The following is a 16,843-nucleotide window of genomic DNA, read 5'->3' on the forward strand; positions in this document are numbered from 1 at the left end:
ATCAGGCACCCTATGGCTGTGGTGTGAGAGAAGGGTCAAAGTAAACAGCTTTGTGGACACCGTGGGATAAATGTTCCCGTCCTACGCTGCTTAATAATCCCTCTGGCACTGACAGTGTCGGGTGAGACCAGGACAGTCTCCTATGATACGGGTGTACAGCATGCAGGAAAATGCAGGCCTAATTTAATGTGCAGTCTCTATGACCTCTTGTGATGATAACTGGGAAAGCTCAGAACCAGATCTGGATTCAAATCAGAATGTGACTTGGACCTATCTTAAGACCATCGCTCTTAGAAAAAAAAAGACTTTAACTCACGGGTACAATCAGTTTCCAATGCATGAGAGTCTTAATTTCTCATTAACAAGCCTCCCCATCAAAGTCCCTCAGAACACTCTAAATATGCATGTTGTGTTGAGTTTTATCTCACAGGGAAGCTGGGTGCTCCCTTGCCTTACTGGACTGGTTCAGATTTGACCGGTTCCTGGTCTGTAAATCTGGTTTGTACACCTTGTTTTGCATTGCAATCAGCCTTTTTGAACATTTGACAGATTGTGTCTCTTCTTAATTTTGTGGCCGTAAATATGTCCTCCAAACAATCCCAGGAGGGGTTTAGTATATGCCCATGGGAGAATTCCACTCAGGAGCTCTTTCCCACACTGCTGGCTCCTCAGCTCCACCATCTAGCCAAGTGCCTCACTTATCAGGTTCCAAGGATCCTTCCAGCGAAGGATAGAGGTGACTTTGAGAACAGAGCAAAGAAAGGAAACTTTAAAGGGTTCTCAGGAGCTTTTGTGTTATTGCAGTTTCCAACTATCCCAAGGATTAAAACTTGATTTGGTTTTAGGGAATACAGCTTTTTAGTCTAGTATCGTTTAATAAATCAATGGCTATACACGGGACTCAAAATGTAGCGGATATCCTAGGGACTTACGCTGAACCACTGGAACTTAATTTTCTTATTGTACAGATGAAAATTTAAATAAACCTTATCAGGCAGATTAATCCCAAATTATAAATAACCCCCCTCCAGCCCCCAACATTTTTACACACTTATTCTATTATTTCTGTGCCAGGACTCTTATGTTAATCTGGAGTTAAGGCTGAGAGCACATATCAGTAACCCAAGGGTATCAAACTTTCCAAGAATGTTGTAACTAATTCTAAAAATAAATATTATAAATCCGGGAAATCAGAGTTTCCACTTCCAAGGGATCCAAACATGATTAGTGAAGAACTGGATGAAATCATGCAACTCAGACAGCCTTAACTCTGCCCTACAGCGTCGCTAGGCAGTTGCCTTATAATTATGAGAGGGGTTTTTTGGTTGCTATCTTTTATTGGACCAACTGTATAGCTGGGAGAGATATTAGACAAGCTTTTGGGTGCAATGTGCTTTTCTTCAAGTTTGTGCACTTTGCTTTAGGCACCTTGTGCCCAAAAACCTGTCTTGTATCTCCACCAACTATGTAGTTGATCCAATAAAAGATAGGACCAAAAAACCTCTTGCATCTCACATATCTCCTGAACCATCACAGCTACAACAGCACTCCAGCCCTATTGCACTATAATGATGAGTGAGGCATTGTAGCAATTGTGCTCAGTTAGAAATGATATAAAAGAGTAGCTTACACTTATTCCCCCACCATGGTATATCTGGCACAATAGAGGCAGAAAACACATCCTACCAGCTGCTTCCAATGTCACGGGTGCTGCAATTGAAACACAATACACACAGGGACACAATCGGCTCTTTAATTAGGGGTGTTTGATTTTGCAATGTAGGGGCGAAAGAGGATAGGAGTGAATTTTAGGGTGGGGGGTCCTGATGCTTATTTAAATCTCCAAACAAGTGCTCTCACTTCCCCACACATTGTCACAACCACTGTTTTTATTATGAATTTGTTGCATGGCCATGCTTTGTTTACTCATGTAATTTAAATTGGGAATCTATTATTCAACCTCAACTGGCCATCAATAAAGTTGGTTGCCTGTGACACTAATGGGAGTTAGTGTCACTTTACTTCAATATCCTCCCTAGTGACTGGCTGAGGACATACAGAATTAGCCCCTCTTTGAAGCACAATGGAGCCCATTACAAAGTCCATATGCCGGCCCTCCACTGTATTGTCCTCCTATTTACAGTAAATATTTATGCTCCCTCTTCAGACCCCAGTATATTGGCTTCTTCACAATGGTTTTTTTATGATTTTCTAACTGAGCACTCAGCTAGTATGAGGACTGTCACACCTACCAGGCACACTGGACCTGACTCTTCTGTAACAGAAGGGCAATGATCTCAGTGCCTGGAAGGCTAATAGAAAATGAACAGGCTGCCCATGTGCTTTAAATTACATGAGTGCACTGGGTCATTGATTCTGAATAAGAAGATAGAGCTGAGCACAAAGAGAAAATACTTTCTTGGCATTTCTTCCCCTTTACCACACCATGAAATACACCTAAGTTCCTGGTCTTGAAGGAGTATAAGGGCTTATTATTATTATTACACCCAGAAGCTGAAGACTGGCATCATATAGCCCAGATGCTATATACCTGCTCAGTGAGGGAACGGTCCCTTCCCCAAATTGTTTATGATATGAGTATATGATGAGAGACAAAGAGTGAATGCAACAGAGTAGATGAAAACAAGTATCTCATTAGTTCGGTCTATATTTTGGACCCACAAGGGCGGCTTTGGATCTATTTTAAAAAGTCTTCAAGCCTGTAGTTATATAGGACTTCTGAAAAAAAGGAAGGAAAGAAGAAAGAAGCATACCTAATACACCTAATACTCTCCTCATACCAATTTTATATCAAGATAGCCCTATTTTATAGGAATTGCTCCTGCCTTATGTCATCTTGACTGTGAGCAGACTCAGACCCACTCTGATTCTGTAAAGACGAACACCTGAAATCAGAGAAATAGAGAGATTCCAGAAATACAGCCTCTACTTCACATTTCATGCCAAAGAAATTCACAAAAAAAGTGTCACCAGTATGTTCAAGAACCACTAATTCAAAAAAAAAGAAAAAAAGCTCAGCTCTGTTCAAATATTTTGTTTGGATCGTTTCAAACATTTCTTTTTGTTCTCAACCTTTTAGTTTTGTTAGCATTTTGGGGGGATATCAATTAACAAAAATATCTAAACAAAAAGGCAGCTTCAGAAAATTTGAACATTTTTATTTGGTTTGGTTTTTATTTAATTGGGAGATTCATTGAAACTACTTCCTACAAAAAGTTTTGGACCTAGCAAATCAGCATTTTTCAGCACATTGGAAAACTTCTGATCAGCGCTATCTAGAGACCGTGCTCAGGCACTTCCTCATGGTGCTAGATCTCAGACAAACAGAGTAAGAGGCTGTTCCTGCCCTGAACTGGCAGACAATTTATAAGCAGGAAAGGAGCGATCAGAAGAATCCCTTGTTAGAGGCTGTTAGCCCAAGTTTAGGAGGTAATGAGCTGGAAAAAGGCAGAGATGCACAACTAGCAAGAAACTGCACTGATCTGACAGAGTAAAGATACTACTGTGTTTGGAGAAGGAAACACCTTTGCAGCCTGGTTACTCCTCTTACCGTGGCACACGGGCCCCTGGCACATGGGAGGTTCAGAGCCCTTTACAGAGCGGGTAGGATAGAAGCATCTGCTGCCGGGGTGTAGATGAGTTTTCATGTGCTTGTTAGCCAAAGGGCAAAAGGAGCCTTTCTCCACCCAAACCACAGGGCACAACCCCAAGGAATGTGTGCGCACAAAAACTGCAAGCCGGCACGTATTGAGGATTAGGGGTTGTGGCCAGTCCCCCCAGCCAGTTAAGGTATATGCTGAAGTCAGCAGCAAGTGCTAGCCTCAGGCGCACTTTAGTCCTGCTCAGAGAAGCAGCAGAGTGCTCTCTGCAGCTAGCTCACTGGCTGTACCCACCAGTTCCTGCTCTGGGCCACCTGAATCTCCCCGCAGAAGATGCAATGGGCAGTATCTCTGATAGCCCTGACTGGGGCAAAGGGTTTAGCACCACATGTTTGGGTGGGCAGGTCTCTTACCACTTTCCACAGTCCACTTCCGCTTGCAAAGCCCAAAGCAGTGTTATTCTAGGGCTGAATCAGGGACTCTTTGCTCTTTGCTCTTTGTGCAGGCTACCTTGAAGAAAAACTGCCTGAAACAATCTGACCAAGGCAAAAGAGAAAAACTTGGGGCACTCTCTGAAGCACAAGGAGAAAGTAAAACAAGAAGCAACACTGAAGATGGATTACCATTGCCTTGGGTGATGTTCACTCCCATGCAAAGTCGTTGTAGCATAAGAACAGTGCAGCCTGTCTGTCTTTACTGGCCCCTCAAAAGAAGATTGAAATGGTGCTTGAGGCTGTGCTTATGTGGCCTTGGCCATCTTGACCAGCATATCAGAGATTGAACTGGCCCTTCTGGAATGAGGCATGAGCTGCTTTAGCTGAAGCTGAAGAGCCAGGACTCCTTAGCTGTGCTATGAGTAACAGACTCTGATGGACCATGTGCAGATGGGACCCATCACTCATGCTTTCCAGGGGATAACTCTGGCTATGTGCATGGGGATGATTCACTCAGGGCACCTTGCCCTATCAGTAATCTCAGAATACGTTCTCTTGTAATGGTGTTTGAACTTCTCTTCTCGGGTTGTGTCTCCAGGCCTGTCCTTTGGTGTTGTGTCATCTGTGAGAGAGGTTTTACCCCAAAGCACATTTTCACCTTGTGTGAGAAAAGGGTTCTGGAAGCTATTTGCCCCTGTAATTTCAGGCCTGTTTTCATTCAAATAAGCCTTATCTTATCTCAAGTATGTTCTAATTTGAACCCTACAAGGAAGGTGGTAGCAATGCTCCGTAAAAGTGACAACATAAAACATCTCCCTGTGCCATATAATGATATAATCCCATAACTGTCCTAAGACCAGAATGTACCAGAGGAATTCACTTCCACAAACGTTACTATAAAAAAACTTTGATGCCAGGTGAACTCTGCTCTAGTTTCCACTAGAATTAAGGACTTGGAACTGCAAGCCCTCCCCAAGGTAAACTCTCTCACTGCTAGTAGTACCTTAAATTTGGAGACTGCCATATGGCGTTCAGACGTTAGGTCCCCAGTAATTCAGTTAGTGCAGGTTATCAATGGAATGTGAACAATATTTTTTGCTTGGAGTTCCCACCCCATGGGGATAGTTGCATTTCAGTGGTGGGCAATTATATGTATGCAGATACCCGTGTGCACACATTAGACAGCTCATATACCTGTATCTGTATATGTGGAGGTAAGATCCAGGTAATAAATAGCAGTGTCATGCTGTAAGTGAATTTCCCATGCCCTTTTGACTAACCCACCTGTCCACTGACCCCCTGCTCCCAGGCTTCTTCTGACATTCCAGCCCTCTGAGTCATTTCAGCTGGCTGCAAAAATGCTTCTATTCTCAAATGAGTCTTATCTCACCAAAATTAACCCTTGTCTCAGCCTCAAGACATGCAAGATTCACTCCAAAGCTTTTCCATAGATAAAACCATTACAAATGTAAAGTCCCCTTTGCAGTCTGCTGGTAGCACTAAGCTGACTGAAAACAGATAGGGAAGTCCCCAATCTTCTATCTTACGTTACACTCAGCAGGGCTCAGAAGGGCTGACCTGCGCATAGCTTTTGCACTGTTTCACCGTATCACTTAGCAATATAGAGGTGTCAGGCTGGTCAAGTGGGTTTGCATTGCACTGAACTTACTTTGCCTGCAGACTCTTTCTAGGTATGTTACATATAGTCATAAACTGATGCTGGTGCCATTTACACTGGTGTAATGAGGAGTAAGCTGTTGACTGAAATGGAGTCATCTAAAACCGGTGTATGGAGAAGTTGAATTGCCTTGTCTTTCCTGCAGACCTGAGAGAGACAGGGCTGCATTCTGACTTTTCTGGCCCATATCTGACTTCAGCATAAATTAGGAACGGTGGGAGCTCAGGTCCAGATCCTCAAAAATGTCTATTGCCTCAATAGATGTTGAGAATCTTGGCCTCATTTCATATGATTCTTCTTTCATGCTTTTATCTCCCTCTTTCTCTCCCCCTCACCTTTCAAGTATGTCAAGTGATGCAGTACCTCATGGCTTGAGACAGAGCTCAGCTACCACCTGACTTTCTCTTAGCATCTCTTCCCCACATCTGTAGCAAAGCAATGCGTGTCCGTTCATTAAAAATGCTAAAACTACCACTGTAAATGATCAGCTGTCTGTTCATGCTCACTTAGACCAGGGTGTTTTTTCAGACCCAGCTTCTTTGGTTGGAAATGTTCTGATAAAGCATTTTTTCATCCGAAAAGTCACTGAAAGCAAAGCTGCCTGTGGGAAAAGGTGAGTTTGGAGGAATCTCCCAGTTCAGGCATTTTGGGGAAGAAAGTTCTGAAATTGTTCAAATGTCCTGTTCCAACATCTGAAAATGGGAAGTGTCATTGTTCCCTACAATGTGATTGTCTATTCTAAAGTCTTAAGTTAATTTATACTTTAAGACACGTTTTAAAATATTGACAGTCAAAATCAAAATGAAACATTTCAAAATTATTGAAGTAAAACATTTCAGATGATCCAATCCATTTTTTTTTATATTTTAATTGTTGTGACAGGAAACATATTTGATATCTCAGAACCTGGAATAGTTGCTATCAGGAAACTATTTTGCACCCAGTTCCAGTTAGGCTTGTCAGCCCGTCTTGGTCATAAAAGTATGATGGCATGAAGTTGGGGGGGGAAAAGCCTCAACGGAGAAAGAAGAAAAATGGCGCAAAACCAGGATACCCAGAGAAAATAAGAGCAATAGCTAAGCTCCAAAGCAAAGATTGCAGACAAGTCCTCTTGTGCAAATGTCAGTGGCCTACAAGCTTGCCAGGTGGCATATATCCCATGTGATTCTTGTGCACATTTTTAGACTGCCGTTTATTTTTTGATGAAAAGAGAGAGAGGCCTTTCATCGTGCACTAGCCCAAAGCATGAGGGGAGATGTGTCATTCCCAAGCCTGATTCACATGAGTTACAAGGGATTAAGAAGGGAGCTCCAGGATCCTGCAGTTCTCATCCCAGCTCTTCTGCTGAGCACTTTTAATATTTCATTGCTTTTGCATTCTTCAGGGAGACAACTATCACACACCTATTTTATAGATACAGCAGGAGAGATTGTGCAACATCATTTGAGCCAGAGTGGAGAACAGGACACCGATCAGGAACAGAACAAATTCAAGTCTCACCCATTTCACAATGCTCCCTTTTGGAACAATCAGCTCATATTTGGGCTTATATAACCCCCAGTAACGTAGCATGGCTCCCCGTGTCTCCCTACCATAGTCTGCTTCTGCCTGTACTGATGGGCAGCATCCTTTAGGTGAAGTGGGAGTGACTCACGAGTCTAGATCCATAGATCCTGTCCCACACCTCTGCTAGTGGAGATAAATGACACTACTGAAGTAGATGAGGTTGGGTCTGTGGGACTGAGGCTTAGTGTTCACATCCTGTTGATAGGCCAAATGGGAGATATACTTATGATGGTGCAAAGACCCTGGAGTTATTCTTGAAATGATTTTATATTGTCAAGCTTTGCATATAGAGCTGAATGAGATGGTGCATTAACAGCTGTCTTGCTGCTGCATTCTTGTGTTTTATCTCGGATATCTATTCCTTAAAAGACCAAGGTGGGTGGATCCCAGTAATTATAGGGTGAGTTTGACAGAGATGTGTGGGAGATCTTGTCTGTGTGCTTGGAGAGTGGCAGACCCTGCCTATAAGCGCCTCAAAACTCATAACATGATGGAATAAATATAGCTTTCCAGACAGCAGGGCTCATTCTTTGAGGTGTAAGGCTGGTGCTTAGGAGAGTCTGTATGCCTCAGGACATTGCTAATGTGCTGAAGAGACTTGCACCTGTATGTCACCTGTCTGAGCCCAGCCCAGGCCAGCAGGGATAAAAGCTGTTCCCTTCTGATGCATGATGGGTGCGACGGATGAGATGAGTTGGGGGCGCTCTCAGCTCCAGGGTCAGCAACACTTTTTGCCCTCCTTGGCAGCTTCCAGAGACCAGGACGTGCCCTTCTTAAGGTTAGAGGAAGTGTTGTCCATGTTGGGGCTGAGTCACACTGCCCAGGCAACGTGTGTATGAGAACTGGGGAACCTCACTGGTGTAATCAGAGGGTTCCTCTTACAGGAAATGCCAGGGCAAGGCTTTTCCCCAGCACTAAATCCATGCCATTAAGTAACCTGTATCAAGCGTCCCACTGGAGCTATACAAAACCAGACTGCTCTGAACCTCCTGTGCCTTTCTGCGTACCATCCTTTATTCTGGTGCTGTAAATAATCCTGCTGTCCCCTTCTAGGACATGCTGTTCCTCTTTCCTACCCAAATAAAGTATGCGACTCCTGTGCCAACTTGTGTGACTGGCCCATATGGCCCTATAGTGAATACAACAGGATCTAAGGGTCTTTTTTGGGCTCTGCAAGAGAAGAGAGGCCTGGCTGGCTGTTGGCCCACCTCACTGTGTCATCCTCTGCACCTGTGCAAAGTGAGTCGCATCAGGATGGCAGCGGTGTCTTCCCTTTGAGGTGAGGCGGAGGTAGTGAGGATGCCAGCTGGTAAATGAAGCCAGCCATGATGAGTGCTGCAAGAAGAGGCACTTTGCTGGTGTTTTTCATCTGAAGATGCGCAGAGGAGAACGGGAAGAACAGTCAGGGAGCATTAGCTTAAGTAAAAGGAAAAGAAAGGGCCATCCCTGAAACAATGGGTCTTCTAGGGAGAGCTGAGCCCTGCAGCCACAGTCCTAGGAAATCTCACATAATATAAGCCCCAGCAAGCCAGACAGATTCACATTATGTACCAGATCGGGTGGGCAGCTGCCAAAGGAAGCCTATGCAGGAAGGGCAGAGGACACAGTCTTAGCCACTCGAGCCTTTCTTCACTAGAAAACTAACCACAAGTGTTGAGACCACATGCAGGTGCCCAAGGCTGAACACCGTTACCTTTCAACTGTAGACTAGGGCAAAATGGGCAGATCCTCAGCAGGGAGAAATCAGGATTCTTCCCCTGGAGTCAGCGGAGCAGTGATTTCTATGCTGGCTGAGGATTTGGCTCACCCCTGTCTGCTGTGTAGTTCCTTCTTTCTCTTGCTCTGTAAAGGTTTGCAGTGGCCCATGGAATATGTATGGGGTGGAAAATTCACCTACCTAGGTGGAGGTAGAGCTATGAATACAACCAGGGCTCATATTACTAATGTCCAGGGTGTGGGGCCTTGGGTGAAATATTTTTCTAAACACGCTACCTTTTCTTTAGACTTACAAATGGTAATGTTGAACCATCAAAATGCCTATGCATGTTTCTGTGTGCTGGCACTTAGGTCACAGAGCTTCTACTGCCTGAATGAGATAATAGGAGATGCTTTTAGAGGGAGCAGCTCTGCTAAGTCTACTCAGTAAGAGAAATGCCATTGAAAAGAACTTGCTCTCCTGGTCTCGGGCCAAGAGGTACATTCCTGGACTGAAAGGAAACTACCACAAACAGAAACAGGCATCCCCCTTCCACACGATTTTGGGTGGCTCGGGAGATCTGATGGGTAGTTGCCACAGGAAACTAATTTGTCTCTTAGTCATGACCTCTTACCAACTCTGCTGGCAAACTGTGCGCGCATGATCTGGCATGTTTACACCCAGCTTACACTAGCACTGATGACAAGTGCGGAAGTGTCCTGAGCTGTGGGTGAAACAACAAGGGGACAAAAAGATGAAACTGTCTGAAAACTATTATTGCTGCTGTTGTTATTGCATGGGCAGCCTGCTCACGGATCAGAACAGCATGATACAAGGGTTGTCTGCCCAAACACAGGGCCAGAGGACGGTCCCTGGTCTGAGAGCTTACGGTCAAAGTACATGGTGGAAGGAGAGAGACAGAAAATAATCAGATGAAAGAAAGGACAAGTGAAAAAGAAGAAATGGAGAGAGAAGAAAAAGACCCTTTTCTTTTCCTTCAGCTTTGTTCCTTTAAGTCCCCAGTCGCAGCAAAAGGGGAACAGGACTGATCTGAGTAGACCCTTTGGGAGAGAAGAAGCAAATGTTTGCACCAGCTGTGGCACAGTTTGGCTCAGACTTCACCGCATCCAAGTGCTTTTTTGTGCTGGTTTAAACACAGGCAGCATCATTTAATTATTGAATTGTGGATGAACTCAGTGACATTTGGGATAACAGTCCCTGAGGCCCAGGGAAGTGGGGCACCTAAATGCCCAGAGCACGTGGGCCTTTGAATTCCAGCAGCAAGTTTAAAAAAGGAAGTGAACAGTATAAGAGCTGCACTCGCTCATCCAGGACAAGAGGTCCTGAGCTTCTCGATGGCTCCAGTCCCAAAGTCCTCCAGCAAGTTATAGGGGGAACACAGACTAGGAGCATCCTCGGGGCAAGCTGTCTTAGGTTCATTGTTGATTGTGCTCATGGCACAGACTAGAATTGAGTCTCAGCAGGGACCTAGGATTGGGCCTGTCTCCATGAAGGGTTCAGAAACCAGATTTTGGGCTGCACCCTTTGCAATCGCAACTCCTGAACTTCAGGGAGTCCCACATTCCACTTCCATGGTGTGACTCACACCTGGAACTGAGAGTCCTGAGCCCTGGCCTGTCTGTAATACAGATCCACAGTCATCAGGGACCAGTACATCTCAACTCTGCATAAAACCCAAAATAGACTGCTGCAAACAGAGCTAAAGCTGGGAAACAGGGAAGGAGCTGGGCCCCCCAGGGGCTGAAGGGCACCTGACATAATCAACAGCTCCAGATGAATAGCCCTGCTATGTCCTCCATGCACTCTTCTAACCTCCATCCCAACACAGCAGCTCTGGTTCCCTCCCAGTGAATCACAGTTCTGAGCTCCAGGGCACCTTTTCCCATGGTTTATAGCAATAAATTAGCACTGAATTATTACCCCATTGAGTGCAATCTGCTAATATTAATCACTTGTAAATAAGCCTACATTGCCCCACACTTGGGACTGTTATCAACATAGAAGATAAACAGCAGAGCAGCACGTACACTCAGGGCTCGGGTGGCCAAGTCCCCTGACCACCCCGTTTCCTCTTTCCCCTTCTCTGCAATATAATAACCACAATACCCTGGGCAGAGCACCCCCAAGCCCCGTACCCACAGATTTTATACACCCAGTCATGCACAATCCATGCCAGCTAACACAGGACAGGGAAGCATCAGGTAGTGGTTTCACAGCACAGAAATTTAAGACAGGAAGTGAAGAAGAATGCTATGTCCTGATAATGCGATGGGGGAAATTTAAGACAGAAATGTGGCTATTTGAGCCGGAAGGGCTGGTGGGCACCTGTCAGATGAAACTTTTTCCTTTCTTGCCTGTCCCGCTGGCAAATTGCAGGCTCTTCTGGCTTGTTTGCACCCAGCCTATCTCCACATTGGTCAGCATTTCATCTGCCTTTGCAAGAAATCCTGCCACAGGCATAAGGTAGAACTAGATGACCTTTAGCAGCCTGTCCTACTTTCCTATAAATGGGGCCTGATCCATTAGGATGCTGAGTCTTCTTAAGGGTGCTCAGGGTTGTTGGTTGTAGCCGTGTTGGTCTAAGGACAGAGGCAGGCAAAGCTCTTTGGGTAGATGCAATATCTTTTATTAGACCAACTAAATAGCTGGAAAAAATGTTCTTTGCAAGCTTTCGGGCACAAATGCCCTTCTTTAGGCAGAAGGACATTTGTGCCCGAAAGCTTACAAAGAACATTTTCTCCAGCTATTTAGTTGGTCTAATAAAAGATATCGCATCTACCCAAAGAGCCTTGCCTGCCTAATGGTGCTCAGCAAATATCAGCTGGCTACCACCAGGACTTGCGTGGGATGTCTCAGGAAAGAAAGACTGTGCTGTGCTGCAGACTCGCTTGAACTATTCTGGCTTTGCCTCTGAATGTAACTGAGTTTTAAAGCTCTCAGCATGTCAGAATTCAGCAAACATTCCCCTGGGCCTGGCATCCACTTCCTGGTGCTCCTGCTGGGTCTAGCTCACATGGCCTGACACAAAAGGCACTGAATGCAAAGGCATAGAAATAGCCAAAGACGCCTGTGTGAGAATCAAATATATTTCAGGCACTGCTGCAGCCATGACTGCCACCTCCTAGTGCAATGAGCCAGCAATGGCTATCAAGTTTTACTTTCTGGGTATGCTGCAAACCATCTGAATTTTCTGCCATGTCTAAACAAAGTGCAGACTGCTCTCTCAGCCAGGTGTCTGGCTGGCCTCAAGCGTGATACCTGTGCGATTAATCTCTGGCCTGCAGGCTGCTGCAAGATGCTCTGTTCTGTACTGTGACTGTAACAGTAGGAGTACAGGGCCAGGAGCACTTTGACTACTGCCAACTGTGAATGCTATGGCTAAAAAGAGGATGGTCATGATTAGAGCTGGGGAATCTGCACCCGTGGGTCCTCATTCCTAGCTCTGCCATTGTCCTTGGACAAGTCACTGAATCATAAAAAAGTAGGAAGGAAACTCTAGCAAATCCGTGTCTAACCTATTACTAAAACTACATGGGCAACATTGGCACACAACCACAAAGCATAAAGCCTTAACCTCATTTCACTCCTCAGTGCCTCTGGCCAGATGATTGCTACAACGGTCTGCTAGCAGAATTATGTTGACTGGGAGCATGAAAAAAATGCACCATGAGTGACGTGGGGTGTGGACGGATGAAACAAATATACTGAATTACAAGGGGGCAGGGACTGACTATGTTTCAGTGTTCTCTCTATCACACAGCAAGTGGTAGCTAAAATGCAGTAATTAGCTGGTGTTTCCTTTAGGGGTAAGCTGCCCTGGCCGACTGTGGGATAGCAAACACATAAGGCAGATTGACCATGGATCAAATGATGCACAGGAAGTTCCCCCTCACTTTTTCTGTGCTATAAATGTTTCCTCTGGTTGTACATATAAATATTTCCTCTGTCTGTAAACTGGTCCATGTGGATGTACTGGCATTGGCAGAATCCCTTGTAGCCTATGTTGTTTGGGGACATGGTTTAGTTGCACAAGCAAAACCCCCGCAGTGTAGACTCACCCTGTACCCTCCCCTACCCCTTGCCTGTTCAGACAGCAAGCTGTTGGGGCAGGGACTGTCTCTCACTACGGGCATGTGCAGAGCCATCACAATGGGTGCCCCAGCTCAACAAGAGCCTTTAGGAGCTGGAGTCAATCAAATTATCATCTACTGGCTTTCAGGGGACACATCTCCAACCAGGCACAGGAAGGGTTTCAGGGGCCAGCCCCAACCCAAAAGCAAATATCTTGCTACATTGTGCCTGGAACAGTTTTGGCCATCAGTGAGGCCAAGTCCTCCTACCGCGCCACGGGGTTCCTGTTTCCGAGGGCTCTTTTATGTGCTCCAATATCAGGCTGCCCTTTTAAAAGAAAGTGATATGGGTAATTAATGATATTTACAGAAGAACAATTGGGCAATTATTGCCTCTGTCTCCCACAAGGCAATGGATCAACCCCCTATCAGCTGCACTGGCAGGACGCTGCTTTCGCTCACTTTGGACACAGCAATTAGCTTCCTTCATTAATGATGTTCCAAGAGTGGAAAATCACCGGTGCCTAGTAGGCCCTGGGTTCAGAGTAAACAAGGTGTCAGCGTTTTTTCCCTAGGGAAACTCAGGCCTGGTTAGAGATCTCTGCCCTCTCTGTTCCTCCCCTGGCCCCTTCTTTTACCCTTCCTTCTTTCTCTGGGCCATCTCTTCTTCCCTTTCTCATCCCCTGTTCTCTCCACCTCCTCTTTAAACAGTCCTTGGCTCACAGCGGTGGAAAAAAAGAAGTCTCAATCTCACAAGCAGGCAGTCCATCTCTGAACAACCAGGACAGCTTCCTCCCCCTCTGCTCAAAGGTCCAGGACCCTCCTGCCAATGGATGTGGCCCAGCTCAGAAGACCAGGATATTGATTTGCACCAGGGTCATTCCTCTCAAAGTCTCTCAAGGGCTCATCTCCCCCAGAATGAGCTTTGAGGACATTAACAGGAGGAAACCCTTCCCTGGAGCCTGCCCCTGTCGAGTGCCAACAAAGCACAGTCCTTAGGCGCGTGTGACAATGCCCCAGCCAGGGCTTCTGCTCTCTGTCTTAACTCTATTCAGCTGATTCCCTTGGCTTCTCACCCCTGCCCCTCTCACCCCATTTGCTTGCTTTGCTCACCTCCTGCAGCCTGTCTGACAGTCAGACTGTAGGTTTCCTGGGGTACGGGCTCTCTGGCCCCTACTCCAGGCCCTCAAACATCAGAAGGCCAGAAAATGAAGGGCTAGGATAACACAAAATAAAAATTCTGAAAACCAGCAAATGTAGAAATTCCGAGGTGCTGCCAAAATGCACATAAATAGTAAGGCCCCTTCATCCATCTCTTCATCATCACTCCATCATGAGAGACCAAAGGGGCTGGAGGTAGGGGGCTTGTAACCATGCTTCTGCTCGGGGAGAAGAGAATCCCGTGAACATAGATGGGATTTCCTGATGGGGCTGCCTGGGATAGCAAGGGACTGGGCGCTGTCCTTGTCCCAACCAGAGTCCTCCCTACCAGCCTCCACTCTTTTTGGACCCTCTGAGAGGCTGGTCCTCTCCAGCAAAGGAGGATCAGCACCTTGCAGGACTGGACTCCAAAACATGGAACGCACTGAACCCCTGCAATGGTCCATTCAAGTTGCTCTCCCGACTCCATCCGCACCCAATGCTGAATGAGTTTGAGCAACTTGTAAAACTCTCCCTAGTACAGTAATGTGCAATTCTGAACCAGAGGAGAGGGGCTCAGACTCCTTCCTGACCCCACATGGTGATCAAGGCCCAAGTCATGAGGGTTAAAGTGTCCATCCGTTTTACCTTCATTGCTGTGATTCTTACTTACCGGTGTGTCTCGATCTCTTCCTTAAGCGCAGGCACATCAGCATGGGCAATCTAGCTGCTCTCTGAGTGACAGACAGCCATGGCTTCTGCTGCCTTTTCCACCCTTCTCATCTCTTTGAACCTGGAAATAAGAAAGAAACTGCTTTCCTCTGCCAATCCCATCTTCAAAGCCCAACCTCTGGGAGTCCAGGAATTGGCACAATGCGCTCCATTGTCCTTTTCTGCGGCTGAGAGTCAGCCCGAACACAAAGACAGGCTGGAGACACCGGCCAGTGCGCCAGGAAACTGTAGCCCAGGTCAACAAAAGCATCTTCTCCCTCAATGAAGGTCCAAACAGTGGGGGACCCTGGATGACACTGAATATGACCTATTGTCTTGGAGGGCCTGGGTGTCTCAAGGGAATTGTAAATGGGATCAAACAGCCTAATTCTGGAAGGGGGGCATAGAGGGGGGGGACAAAAAAGAGAGCTGTCCCTCTTCAGATCTTTCCTTATCTCCACCTGCTATCTCCTGGGCTTAGCTTGGGTGTACTTACTTCCCAACAAGCCAATCAGACGCCAAGCACAGCCCTCAGTCCCCTTGACTGAGGTGATTTATAAATGACTCACTGGCTTATTTGAGCACAGTCTCTGCACACCTCCTCAGAAGCAACTCTCTGCATTGGGTTTCTTGACACATTTGCAGCTCACCTAGCAGAATCAGCCCTTTCTTCTCTCCAGCAAGGTGAAGGTAAACCCTGCTCCCAACAATCGGGCTCTTTGTTCGGTGGGCGTGGGGGATTTGCACTCTGGTTGCACAGCCCCTGGGTGTGAGTTTCAGGAGCTGGAGAACTGGTGTGGGGCTTTTAAAATTTTTTTTGTTGTTGTTGCTGTTTTTTATTTTTTCGCAGAGGGGATTTACAAGAGCAGATTTGCTGAGGAATTAGCGACAACAATGATCAAGGGGCTTGATTTATGGGGAAAGGTTGCAGAAGCCAAATAATGGGAATTCATTATTATTGGAATAAAGCCTGCTGTTCTTACTCAGGCACATTCCCACTGAGATCAGGGGGTGTTTGCCTGGGAAGGGAAAGTTAAGAGCCATGACAGACCCGTTGGTCCTGGTCCGATATGATCATCCAGGCTTCCCCTTGCTGCATAGGGGGCTTTGAGGACAGGTCCCTGCACCAAGGAGTTTACTACATAAATCAGAGGTATGGAGGCTGCATAGTGTGGCTAAGTGATGTGCGAAAGGAGTGTCTATATATTTGTGCGTGTGTATGCGGGGCATATAAAATCAGAGTCCAGTCTAGCTCATCAAAGAGAGGGAGGAATTCTTTAGGATAAAACCCACAGGGGTTTGTGGAGGGAGTCCGGAGAAGAAAACTTAGGCGGAAAATCAAAAGGTGCTTCCAGGCTTGTTAGCCTGGAAGAGAGTGTGCAAGCCCTCTCATTTGTGCTGCTTGGGACTGGGAGACCTACGCTGGACAGAGCCCTAAGCAAAGTGACCCCAGGGAACAGCCCTGCCCTGCACTGTCCCAAAAAGGTGCTTACATCTTCACGGACCATGGTCAGCAAGACAAGGTCGTGGGGAAGGCACCTATGCATCCAGATAAACCCTATGTGCAGCTGCTAAGTACACAGGTAGGAAGCACTGGGGCTTGCTCTTTGCCTGGCTTAGTGCTTGAGGTGGCTCCGTCTGCTATTGGGTGCTTGGCAAAAAATGCTTTCAACAGCTAAGTGGGCAGGACTGGGCTGGGAGGGGAAGGATCCCGAGGGGAATCTCTGCCTAGGTTCATATGCTTAGGGCTAGGGAAATGCTCTCCTCTGCCCCTGTCTTTTGGGGAGGACAAGCTGTGTGACCCACAAGGTGTTTTTCCTTCTCTGGCATCAGGGTAGGGAGCGTGTGCCTTGGAGAGCTCTCAGCAGGCAGCCTGGATAAGAGCTTTCTCAGGCAGTGCAGGAATG

General features: G+C 46.3%; 2 protein-coding genes across 4 annotated transcripts in view; one reads left to right on the forward strand and one right to left on the reverse strand.

The window, feature by feature from the left end:
• The window catches only part of LOC102374233 (CMRF35-like molecule 8), a 64,769-nt gene extending 49,774 nt beyond the window's left edge, over positions 1-14,995 (reverse strand). The window contains exon 1 of the mRNA XM_025205429.1: positions 14,899-14,995. The gene's annotated coding sequence lies outside the window, so the exon portion shown is untranslated. The remainder of the gene's footprint in view (positions 1-14,898) is intronic.
• Positions 1-16,843, forward strand: part of SLC26A9 (solute carrier family 26 member 9) — a 58,489-nt gene that overhangs the window by 4,061 nt on the left and 37,585 nt on the right. Inside the window, exon 1 of one of the 3 annotated variants that reach the window (XM_006024749.3) lies at positions 15,505-15,626. The exons of 1 other annotated variant lie outside the window; for it this stretch is intronic. The gene's annotated coding sequence lies outside the window, so the exon portion shown is untranslated. Of the gene's footprint in view, positions 1-15,504; positions 15,627-16,843 lie in introns of those variants that run through there. One more of the 3 variants, XM_025205426.1, reaches the window with a different exon arrangement.

The sequence above is a fragment of the Alligator sinensis genome, unplaced genomic scaffold (assembly GCF_000455745.1).
Source record: "Alligator sinensis unplaced genomic scaffold, ASM45574v1 scaffold1322_1, whole genome shotgun sequence".
In the NCBI taxonomy this organism is placed as follows: domain Eukaryota; kingdom Metazoa; phylum Chordata; order Crocodylia; family Alligatoridae; genus Alligator; species Alligator sinensis.